The sequence below is a fragment of the Ranitomeya imitator genome, chromosome 1 (genome assembly GCF_032444005.1).
Source record: "Ranitomeya imitator isolate aRanImi1 chromosome 1, aRanImi1.pri, whole genome shotgun sequence".
Classification (NCBI taxonomy): Eukaryota; Metazoa; Chordata; class Amphibia; order Anura; family Dendrobatidae; genus Ranitomeya; species Ranitomeya imitator.
Window position 1 is genome coordinate 360,350,310 of NC_091282.1, and position 13,189 is coordinate 360,363,498.

The 13,189-nt window shown below is 42.8% G+C and overlaps 1 protein-coding gene across 2 annotated transcripts in view; it reads right to left on the reverse strand.

Moving 5' to 3' along the window:
- NFATC4 (nuclear factor of activated T cells 4) overlaps window positions 1–13,189 on the reverse strand; it is a 190,662-nt gene that overhangs the window by 27,013 nt on the left and 150,460 nt on the right. The gene's annotated exons all lie outside the window — the stretch shown is intronic.

Here is a 13,189-nt window from a genome sequence, read left to right on the forward strand (position 1 = left end):
GTCTGGACCCTGAGAGCGTCATAGGCTACGTTGTGAGGTGAAATTTTAACCCCGCGCGTTCCAATTCACCAAACTATTTTGCCCCTATCTACATAATGGGGAAAAAAGTGAAAGGAAAAGTGTTGGAGGCGTCGCAGCTACAGAAACAAAATTTTGCACAGTCACACGTCTGGACCCCGATTGCGTCATAGGCTATATTGTGATGCGAAATTTTAACTCCGCGCATTCCAATTCACCAAACAATATTGCCCCTATCTACATAATGGGGAAAAAAGTGAAAGGAAAAGTGTTGGAAGCGTCGCAGCTACAGCAACAAAATTTTGCACAGTCACACGTCTGGACCCTGAGAGCGTCATAGGCTACGTTGTGAGGTGAAATTTTAACCCCGCGTGTTCCAATTCACCAAACAATTTTGCCCCTATCTACATAATGGGGAAAAAAGTGAAAGGAAAAGTGTTGGAGGCGTAGCAGCTACAGCCACAAAATTTTGCACAGTCACATGTCTGGACCCCGAGAGCATCAAAGGCTATATTGTGAGGCAAAATTTTAACCCCGCGCGTTCCAATTCACCAAACAATTTTGCCCCTATCTACATAATGGGGAAAAAAGTGAAAGGAAAAGTGTTGGAAGCGTCGCAGCTACAGAAACAAAATTTTGCACAGTCACACGTCTGGACCCTGAGAGCGTCATAGGCTACGTTGTGAGGTGAAATTTTAACCCAGCGCGTTCCAATTCACCAAACAATTTTGCCCCTATCTACATAATGGGGAAAAAAGTGAAAGGAAAAGTGTTGGAGGCGTCGCAGCTACAGAAACAAAATTTTGCACAGTCACACGTCTGGACCCCGAGAGCGTCATAGGCTATATTGTGATGCGAAATTTTAACCCCGCGCGTTCCAATTCACCAAACAATATTGCCCCTATCTACATAATGGGGAAAAAAGTGAAAGGAAAAGTGTTGGAAGCGTCGCAGCTACAGCAACAAAATTTTGCACAGTCACACGTCTGGACCCTGAGAGCGTCATAGGCTACGTTGTGAGGTGAAATATTAACCCTGCGCTTTCCAATTCACCAAACAATTTTGCCCCTATCTACGTAATGGGGAAAAAAGTGAAAGGAAAAGTGTTGGAGGCGTCGCAGCTACAGAAACAAAATTTTGCACAGTCACACGTCTGGACCCTGAGAGCGTCATAGGCTACGTTGTGAGGTGAAATATTAACCCTGCGCTTTCCAATTCACCAAACAATTTTGCCCCTATCTACGTAATGGGGAAAAAAGTGAAAGGAAAAGTGTTGGAGGCGTCGCAGCTACAGAAACAAAATTTTGCACAGTCACACGTCTGGACCCTGAGAGCGTCATAGGCTACGTTGTGAGGTGAAATTTTAACCCCGCGCGTTCCAATTCACCAAACTATTTTGCCCCTATCTACATAATGGGGAAAAAAGTGAAAGGAAAAGTGTTGGAGGCGTCGCAGCTACAGAAACAAAATTTTGCACAGTCACACGTCTGGACCCCGATTGCGTCATAGGCTATATTGTGATGCGAAATTTTAACTCCGCGCATTCCAATTCACCAAACAATATTGCCCCTATCTACATAATGGGGAAAAAAGTGAAAGGAAAAGTGTTGGAAGCGTCGCAGCTACAGCAACAAAATTTTGCACAGTCACACGTCTGGACCCCGAGAGCATCAAAGGCTATATTGTGAGGCAAAATTTTAACCCCGCGCGTTCCAATTCACCAAACAATTTTGCCCCTATCTACATAATGGGGAAAAAAATGAAAGGAAAAGTGTTGGAAGCCTCGCAGCTACAGAAACAAAATTTTGCACAGTCACACGTCTGGACCCTGAGAGCGTCATAGGCTACGTTGTGAGGTGAAATTTTAACCCCGCGCGTTCCAATTCACCAAACAATTTTGCCCCTATCTACATAATGGGGAAAAAAGTGAAAGGAAAAGTGTTGGAGGCGTCGCAGCTACAGAAACAAAATTTTGCACAGTCACACGTCTGGACCCCGAGAGAGTCATAGGCTATATTGTGATGCGAAATTTTAACCCCGCGCGTTCCAATTCACCAAACAATATTGCCCCTATCTACGTAATGGGGAAAAAAGTGAAAGGAAAAGTGTTGGAAGCGTCGCAGCTACAGCAACAAAATTTTGCACAGTCACACGTCTGGACCCTGAGAGCGTCATAGGCTACGTTGTGAGGTGAAATATTAACCCTGCGCTTTCCAATTCACCAAAAAATTTTGCCCCTATCTACATAATGGGGAAAAAAGTGAAAGGAAAAGTGTTGGAAGCGTCGCAGCTACAGAAAAAAATTTTTGCACAGTCACACGTCTGGACCCTGAGAGCGTCATAGGCTTTGTTGTGAGGTGAAATTTTAACCCAGCGCGTTCCAATTCACCAAACTATTTTGCCCCTATCTACATAATGGGGAAAAAGTGAAAGGAAAAGTGTTGGAGGCGTCGCAGCTACAGCCACAAAATTTTGCACAGTCACATGTCTGGACCCCGAGAGCGTCATAGGCTATATTGTGAGGCGAAATTTTAACCCCGCGCGTTCCAATTCACCAAACAATTTTGCCCCTATCTACATAATGGGGAAAAAAGTGAAAGGAAAAGTGTTGGAAGCGTCGCAGCAACAGAAACAAAATTTTGCACAGTCACACGTCTGGACCCTGAGAGCGTCATAGGCTACGTTGTGAGGTGAAATTTTAACCCCGCGTGTTCCAATTCACCAAACAATTTTGCCCCTATCTACATAATGGGGAAAAAAGTGAAAGGAAAAGTGTTGGAAGCGTCGCAGCTACAGAAACAAAATTTTGCACAGTCACACGTCTGGACCCTGAGAGCGTCATAGGCTACGTTGTGAGGTGAAATTTTAACCCCGCGCGTTCCAATTCACCAAACAATTTTGCCCCTATCTACATAATGGGGAAAAAAGTGAAAGGAAAAGTGTTGGAGGCGTCGCAGCTACAGAAACAAAATTTTGCACAGTCACACGTCTGGACCCCGAGAGCGTCATAGGCTATATTGTGATGCGAAATTTTAACCTCGCGCGTTCCAATTCACCAAACAATATTGCCCCTATCTACATAATGGGGAAAAAAGTGAAAGGAAAAGTGTTGGAAGCGTCGCAGCTACAGCAACAAAATTTTGCACAGTCACACGTCTGGACCCTGAGAGCGTCATAGGCTACGTTGTGTGGTGAAATATTAACCCTGCGCTTTCCAATTCACCAAACAATTTTGCCCCTATCTACGTAATGGGGAAAAAAGTGAAAGGAAAAGTGTTGGAGGCGTCGCAGCTACAGAAACAAAATTTTGCACAGTCACACGTCTGGACCCTGAGAGCGTCATAGGCTACGTTGTGAGGTGAAATTTTAACCCCGCGCGTTCCAATTCACCAAACTATTTTGCCCCTATCTACATAATGGGGAAAAAAGTGAAAGGAAAAGTGTTGGAGGCGTCGCAGCTACAGAAACAAAATTTTGCACAGTCACACGTCTGGACCCCGAGAGCGTCATAGGCTATATTGTGAGGCAAAATTTTAACCCCGCGCGTTCCAATTCACCAAACAATTTTGCCCCTATCTACATAATGGGGAAAAAAGTGAAAGGAAAAGTGTTGGAAGCGTCGCAGCTACAGAAACAAAATTTTGCACAGTCACACGTCTGGACCCTGAGAGCGTCATAGGCTACGTTGTGAGGTGAAATTTTAACCCCGCGCGTTCCAATTCACCAAACTATTTTGCCCCTATCTACATAATGGGGAAAAAGTGAAAGGAAAAGTGTTGGAGGCGTCGCAGCTACAGCCACAAAATTTTGCACAGTCACATGTCTGGACCCTGAGAGCGTCATAGGCTATATTGTGATGCGAAATTTTAACCCCGCGCGTTCCAATTCACCAAACAATATTGCCCCTATCTACATAATGGGGAAAAAAGTGAAAGGAAAAGTGTTGGAAGCGTCGCAGCTACAGCAACAAAATTTTGCACAGTCACACGTCTGGACCCTGGGAGCGTCATAGGCTACGTTGTGAGGTGAAATATTAACCCTGCGCTTTCCAATTCACCAAACAATTTTGCCCCTATCTACGTAATGGGGAAAAAAGTGAAAGGAAAAGTGTTGGAGGCGTCGCAGCTACAGAAACAAAATTTTGCACAGTCACACGTCTGGACCCTGAGAGCGTCATAGGCTACGTTGTGAGGTGAAATTTTAACCCCGCGCGTTCCAATTCACCAAACTATTTTGCCCCTATCTACATAATGGGGAAAAAGTGAAAGGAAAAGTGTTGGAGGCGTCGCAGCTACAGCCACAAAATTTTGCACAGTCACATGTCTGGACCCCGAGAGCGTCATAGGCTATATTGTGAGGTGAAATTTTAACCCCGCGCGTTCCAATTCACCAAACAATTTTGCCCCTATCTACATAATGGGGAAAAAAGTGAAAGGAAAAGTGTTGGAAGCGTCGCAGCTACAGAAAAAAAATTTTGCACAGTCACACGTCTGGACCCTGAGAGCGTCATAGGCTTTGTTGTGAGGTGAAATTTTAACCCTGCGCTTTCCAATTCACCAAACAATTTTGCCCCTATCTACGTAATGGGGAAAAAAGTGAAAGGAAAAGTGTTGGAGGCGTCGCAGCTACAGAAACAAAATTTTGCACAGTCACACGTCTGGACCCTGAGAGCGTCATAGGCTACGTTGTGAGGTGAAATTTTAACCCCGCGCGTTCCAATTCACCAAACTATTTTGCCCCTATCTACATAATGGGGAAAAAGTGAAAGGAAAAGTGTTGGAGGCGTCGCAGCTACAGCCACAAAATTTTGCACAGTCACATGTCTGGACCCCGAGAGCGTCATAGGCTATATTGTGAGGCGAAATTTTAACCCCGCGCGTTCCAATTCACCAAACAATTTTGCCCCTATCTACATAATGGGGAAAAAAGTGAAAGGAAAAGTGTTGGAAGCGTCGCAGCAACAGAAACAAAATTTTGCACAGTCACACGTCTGGACCCTGAGAGCGTCATAGGCTATGTTGTGAGGTGAAATTTTAACCCCGCGTGTTCCAATTCACCAAACAATTTTGCCCCTATCTACATAATGGGGAAAAAAGTGAAAGGAAAAGTGTTGGAGGCGTAGCAGCTACAGCCACAAAATTTTGCACAGTCACATGTCTGGACCCCGAGAGCATCAAAGGCTATATTGTGAGGCAAAATTTTAACCCCGCGCGTTCCAATTCACCAAACAATTTTGCCCCTATCTACATAATGGGGAAAAAAGTGAAAGGAAAAGTGTTGGAAGCGTCGCAGCTACAGAAACAAAATTTTGCACAGTCACACGTCTGGACCCTGAGAGCGTCATAGGCTACGTTGTGAGGTGAAATTTTAACCCCGCGCGTTCCAATTCACCAAACAATTTTGCCCCTATCTACATAATGGGGAAAAAAGTGAAAGGAAAAGTGTTGGAGGCGTCGCAGCTACAGAAACAAAATTTTGCACAGTCACACGTCTGGACCCCGAGAGCGTCATAGGCTATATTGTGATGCGAAATTTTAACCCCGTGCGTTCCAATTCACCAAACAATATTGCCCCTATCTACATAATGGGGAAAAAAGTGAAAGGAAAAGTGTTGGAAGCGTCGCAGCTACAGCAACAAAATTTTGCACAGTCACACGTCTGGACCCTGAGAGCGTCATAGGCTACGTTGTGAGGTGAAATATTAACCCTGCGCTTTCCAATTCACCAAACAATTTTGCCCCTATCTACGTAATGGGGAAAAAAGTGAAAGGAAAAGTGTTGGAGGCGTCGCAGCTACAGAAACAAAATTTTGCACAGTCACACGTCTGGACCGTGAGAGCGTCATAGGCTACGTTGTGAGGTGAAATTTTAACCCCGTGCGTTCCAATTCACCAAACTATTTTGCCCCTATCTACATAATGGGGAAAAAAGTGAAAGGAAAAGTGTTGGAGGCGTCGCAGCTACAGAAACAAAATTTTGCACAGTCACACGTCTGGACCCCGAGAGCGTCATAGGCTATATTGTGATGCGAAATTTTAACCCCGCGCGTTCCAATTCACTAAACAATATTGCCCCTATCTACATAATGGGGAAAAAAGTGAAAGGAAAAGTGTTGGAAGCGTCGCAGCTACAGCAACAAAATTTTGCACAGTCACACGTCTGGACCCTGAGAGCGTCAAAGGCTACGTTGTGAGGTGAAATATTAACCCTGCACTTTCCAATTCACCAAACAATTTTGCCCCTATCTACGTAATGGGGAAAAAAGTGAAAGGAAAAGTGTTGGAGGCGTCGCAGCTACAGAAACAAAATTTTGCACAGTCACACGTCTGGACCCTGAGAGCGTCATAGGCTACGTTGTGAGGTGAAATTTTAACCCCGCGCGTTCCAATTCACCAAACTATTTTGCCCCTATCTACATAATGGGGAAAAAGTGAAAGGAAAAGTGTTGGAGGCGTCGCAGCTACAGCCACAAAATTTTGCACAGTCACATGTCTGGACCCCGAGAGCGTCATAGGCTATATTGTGAGGCGAAATTTTAACCCCGCGCGTTCCAATTCACCAAACAATTTTGCCCCTATCTACATAATGGGGAAAAAAGTGAAAGGAAAAGTGTTGGAAGCGTCGCAGCTACAGAAAAAAAATTTTGCACAGTCACACGTCTGGACCCTGAGAGCGTCATAGGCTTTGTTGTGAGGTGAAATTTTAACCCAGCGCGTTCCAATTCACCAAACTATTTTGCCCCTATCTACATAATGGGGAAAAAGTGAAAGGAAAAGTGTTGGAGGCGTCGCAGCTACAGTCACAAAATTTTGCACAGTCACATGTCTGGACCCCCAGAGCGTCATAGGCTATATTGTGAGGTGAAATTTTAACCCCGCGCGTTCCAATTCACCAAACAATTTTGCCCCTATCTACATAATGGGGAAAAAAGTGAAAGGAAAAGTGTTGGAAGCGTCGCAGCTATAGAAACAAAATTTTGCACAGTCACACGTCTGGACCCTGAGAGCGTCATAGGCTTCGTTGTGAGGTGAAATTTTAACCCCGCGCTTTCCAATTCACCAAACAATTTTGCCCCTATCTACATAATGGGGAAAAAAGTGAAAGGAAAAGTGTTGGAAGCGTCGCAGCTACAGCAACAAAATTTTGCACAGTCACACGTCTGGACCCTGAGAGCATCATAGGCTACGTTGTGAGGTGAAATTTTAACCCCGCGCTTTCCAATTCACCAAACAATTTTGCCCCTATCTACATAATGGGGAAAAAAGTGAAAGGAAAAGTGTTGGAGGCGTCGCAGCTACAGAAACAAAATTTTGCACAGTCACACGTCTGGACCCCGAGAGCGTCATAGGCTATATTGTGAGGCGAAATTTTAACCCCACGCGTTCCAATTCACCAAACAATTTTGCCCCTATCTACATAATGGGGAAAAAAGTGAAAGGAAAAGTGTTGGAAGAGTCGCAGCTACAGCAACAAAATTTTGCACAGTCACACGTCTGGACCCTGAGAGCATCATAGGCTACGTTGTGAGGTGAAATTTTAACCCCGCGCTTTCCAATTCACCAAACAATTTTGCCCCTATCTACATAATGGGGAAAAAAGTGAAAGGAAAAGTGTTGGAGGCGTCGCAGCTACAGAAACAAAATTTTGCACAGTCACACGTCGGGACCCTGAGAGCGTCATAGGCTTCGTTGTGAGGTGAAATTTTAACCCCGCGCGTTCCAATTCACCAAACAATTTTGCCCCTATCTACATAATGGGGAAAAAGTGAAAGGAAAAGTGTTGGAAGCGTCGCAGCTACAGCAACAAAATTTTGCACAGTCACACGTCTGGACCCTGAGAGCGTCATAGGCTATGTTATGAGGTGAAATTTTAACCCCGCGCTTTCCAATTCACCAAACAATTTTGCCCCTATCTACATAATGGGAAAAAATGAAAGGAAAAGTGTTGGAGGCAAATTGACAGCTGCCAGATGTGAACAAGGGGGACTTTAAGAATGAGAACGATGGCGCCAAAGAGTATATACCGCACAGTTGCTAAGGTGGGGCCCCGACATGGGATACTCACCACACACGGGGATATGAACACACACAAAATGCGCCACACACTACCACGTGCTTGAACACATATTACCCTCAGCACACATTTCACCACAAATACACCAACCTCGCCACATAAAAGTCAAAACACAAAAGTCGCCACTCAAAACTCGCCACGCGCAGAACTCGCCACATGCAAAAACTAGGCTCTTGCAAAACTCGCCACAAGTGCAAAATTCTCCTCATGAAAAACTCGCCACACGCAAAACTTGCACACGCGGAAAAATTGCCACTTGCTCAAAAGTTGCAACACATGCAAAAGTTGCCTCACACAAAACTTGCACATACTCAAAAGGCACCACACATAATACTCGCAACGCGCAAAACTCGCCATGCGCAAAACTTGCTGCACACAACTTGCTACACTAACCTGTCACATGTAACTCGACACACAAAAAGTTGCTACACGCATGTTGCTACACAAAACTCATCTCACAAAAGTCGCTACATGCATGTCGCCACACGCAACTCAACACACACAACTTGACAAATGAAACTCGCCCTAAAACACACACAAGTCTGGTATTATCCTTCAAAAATAAAAATCTGATTAATAATCAGACAAACTACAACAATTGCACCATATAGGAAATACGGCAGCTGTCAGTCACATGACCTGTCTATTATGTGTATGTGTGAGCTAATATATACAGCCAGGGGGAGGGCTTCCTGATGGCTGGGGATTTATCAGGCTGCCAATTTAGCTTACAAATACTGAGGTAAAAATACTGAGCAAATAACGTGTGAACGAGGTCTAATACAGGAGGAGATGACACACAGGTATATACTATATACAGGGGAGATGACACACAGATATATACTATATACAGGAGAGATGACACACAGGTATATACTATATAGAGGAGGAGATGACATATAGGTACATATATATACAGGAGGAGATGACATACAGGTATATACTATATACAGGAGGAGATGACATACAGGTTTATGCTATATATAGAAGATGACATGCAGGTATATACTATATGCAGGAGGAGATGACACTCAGATATATACTATATACAGGGGAGATGACACACAGGTATATACTATATACAGGAGGAGATGACATACAGGTATATGCTATATATAGAAGATGACATACAGGTATATGCTATATATAGATGACATGCAGGTATATACTATATACAGGAGGAGATGACACTCAGATATATACTATATACAGGGGAGATGACACACAGGTATATACTATATACAGGAGGAGATGACATACAGGTATATACTATATATAGAAGGAGATGACATTCAGGTATATACTATATATAGGGGAGATGACACACAGCAGGTATATACTATATACAGGGGAGATGACATACAGGTATATACTATATACAGGAGATGATATACAGATGTATACTATATATAAGGGAGATGACAAACATGTATATACTGAGGTGATGAGGTGAAAATGAGAGGTGTGAGGTGAAAATGAAAAGGTGTGAGTGCAAAATGAGAGGAGTGAGGAAAAATAGTGGAGTGATCAGAAAATGACAGATGTGAGGTTGAAATGACAAGTGTTAGGGGGGAATGAGAGGAGTGAGGGAGAAAATGAGAGGTGTGAGGGAGAAAATGAGAGATGTGAGGGGGAAAATGAAAGATGTGATTGGGAAAATGAGAGGCGTGATGGGAAAATAAGGGAAGTGAGGTGCTATAACTAACCACAGATATTTACTATGCCCAGGCAACGCCGGGCTCTTCAGCTAGTATATATATATATATATACTAGATTGTGGCCCGATTCTAACGCATCGGGTATTCTAGAATATGCATGTCCCTGTAGTATATGGACAATGATGATTCCATAATTCGCGGCAGACTGTGCCCGTTGCTGATTGGTCGAGGCAACCTTTATGACATCATCGTCGCCATGGCAACCATTATGACATCATCGTCGCTGTGCCCGTTGCTGATTGGTCGAGGCCTGGCGGCCTTGACCAATCGGAGACGCAGGATGTCTACGTCCTTTATGACATCATCGTCGCTGTGCCCGTTGCTGATTGGTCGAGGCCTGGCGGCCTCGACCAATCAGAGAGCAGGGATTTCCAGGACAGACAGACAGACAGACAGACAGACAGACGGAAAAACCCTTAGGCAATTATATATATAGATATATATATATATAGATATACCTATTCTATGTGTACACATTTATTCTACCTATTCTATCCTGTCAGTGTGATTTTACTGTACACCGCACTGAATTACCGGCTTTTCTCTAGAACACCGCTGCGTATTTCTCCCAAGTCACACGAATCGTCCGTGTGTAATCCGTATTTTTCTCACCCCCATAGACTTTCATTGGCGATATTTTTGCGCAATATGCTGACAAACGCAGCATGCTGCGATTTTCTATGGCCGTACAAGACCGTATAATACGGATCCGTAAAATACGGCAGATAGGAGCTGGGCCATAGAGAATCATTGTACCGTGTGCAATCCGTATTTTCTGCACCTCTCATACGTCCGTAAAACTCGCTAGTGTGACGCCGGCCTTAGTGCGAGTTTCTCTGTTGCAACAGTTGCACATACAGTACATTGTAAATGTAAATTGTTTCACATTTTTTTGTTAAGTATATACTTCCACATGTGTTAATTCATAGTTTTGATGCCTTCAGTGTGAATGTACAATTTTAATAGTCATGAAAATACAGAAAAATCTTAAAATGAGAAGGTGTGTCCAAACTTTTGGTCTGTACTATATATGACCTGGCGTTCGTTAAGACTGACTTTATACAATGAGCAGGTGGTGAGGTTGTATGTATGAAAGCTTTTTTTTTTTTTTAGAAAAGCAGGTATATCCATTTATAAAAACAATATATTTTATTTCAGATCCATAAAGTTCTGTTGGCTCATACAAACATCTTTGACATTGCTGGCTGCCCTTAATCACAGAGATCTCCATGACTAAGGGCGGCCAACAACGCTGGAAATGCATCAGATATGTCTGTATGAGCCAACAGAGCTGTTTATTATGGATCTGAAATAAAGCACATTGTTTTTATAAAGGAACGTACCTGCTTTTCCTTCAAAAATTTTTTCTTGCATGTTACTGCTAGGCAGTTTGATGTCGGTGAGTTCACTCCTTACACTTTATATTTTCTTTGGAGGTTGTATGTACCTGAAACGTACAGTTATGCTCAAAAGTTTACATACCCCAGCAAAATTTTTGCTTTCTTGGCCTTTTGTCAGAGAACATGAAACTTTTTCTCCATTCATGGTTAGTGGTTGGGTGAAGCCATTTATTGTCAAACTACTGTGTTTTCTCTTTTTAAATCATAATGACAACCCAAAACATCGAAATGACCCTGATCAAATGTTCACATACCCTGGTGATTTTGGCCTGATAACATGCAGAAGTTGACACAAATGGGTGTGAATGGCAGCTTAAGGTATTACATGCACATTGGGAGAATACAATACATAACCGATATATTGATATATTGTCTGTACCAATTTGGGGGCTTTCCAATTTTGGCTGCTTGTATAGATCTACAGGGTAGGACATTTATATGGATACACCTAAGTAAAATGGGAATGGTTGGTGATATCAACTTGCTGTTTGTGGCACATTAGTATATGGGAGGGGGAAAACTTTTCAAAATGGGTGGTGACCATGGTGGCCATTTTGAAGTTGGCCATTTTGGATCCAACTTTACTTATTTCAATGGAAAGAGGGTCATGTGACACATCAAACTTATTGAGAATTTCACAAGAAAAACAATGGTGTGCTTGGTTTTAACATAACTTTGTTCTATCATGAGTTATTTACAAGTTTTTGGCCACTTATAAAATGTGTTCAAAGTGCTGCCCATTGTGTTGGATTGTCAAGGTAACCCTCTTCTCCCTCTCTTGACACACTGATAGCAACACCACAGAAGAAATGCTAGCTCAGGCTTCCAGTATCTGCTGTTTCAGATGCTGCACATCTCGTATCTTCACAGCATAGACAATTGCCTTCAGATGACCCCAAAGATAAAAGTCTAAGGGGGGTCAGATCGGGAGACCTTGGTGGCCATTCAACTGGCCCACGACGACCAATCCACTTTCCAGGAAACAGTTCATGTAGGAATGCTCGGACCTGACACCCAAGATGGTGCACCACCACATTATAGGTGTCAGGTCCGAGCATTCCTACATGAACTGTTTCAGCATCTGAAACAACGGATACTGGAAGCCTGTGCTAGCATTTCTTCTGCGGTGTTGTATCATCTATTTCTCTTTTTCTCTGCCAATTTAAACCAGATTTAGCATCCACATGTTTGGCATTTCTGTAGCAATGACAGCACACCTAGTTTACATGTGCATGTCTACAGAAGCATGAGCTGGGCACTACAGTGTACTGGTGACTAAAGTGTATTGGGTACTACAATGGCAGTTTGCAATTTTCACTCAGCATCATCCACTACTGGCTAAGCAGTACTGTACAGCCACATATGGGGGATTTCTACATTTAGCAGAAATTGTGGGCTAAATCTTTGGCCAATTTTTACCCATTTCCCAGTGTGAAAAAGTAAAAGCTGGGGCTAAAACAACATTTTGGTGGTAATTTTTTTTTTTTTCATGGCCCAATGGTATATTCATTGAGAGGTGTAGTTTGTAAAATGGAGTCACTTATGGAGGGCTCTGCCAATGTGACATAGTACCCCCAAACCATTTCAGAAATATCTGAAATAACTTTACAAGATAATATCTCCACAATGCCACAACAGTGAGAAAAAAAAATGTTTTTATTGAGTTTATCTCTTCTGCCACTTTATAATGATTTGGTTAGTTTTCCATTTAATAAATGGTAAAATTCCTCTTTTTGCTTTTTTTCTCTATATTTTTTTCTCTATACTTTAGCTTGGCTGGAAAGCCCTAGGCTGAAATGGTAAATTGTCATAATTGCTGAATCTATGAAAACATTATACTTACATAATAAATTACAGTAACTACTAGAGTTTAAACAATAGCAATATTAAAAATTTGATGCATTTGATATGACATTGTTCTTTCTTTCATAAAACAACAATATATTATTATTTATCACTGTGGTGCTAGTGTGTATTAGA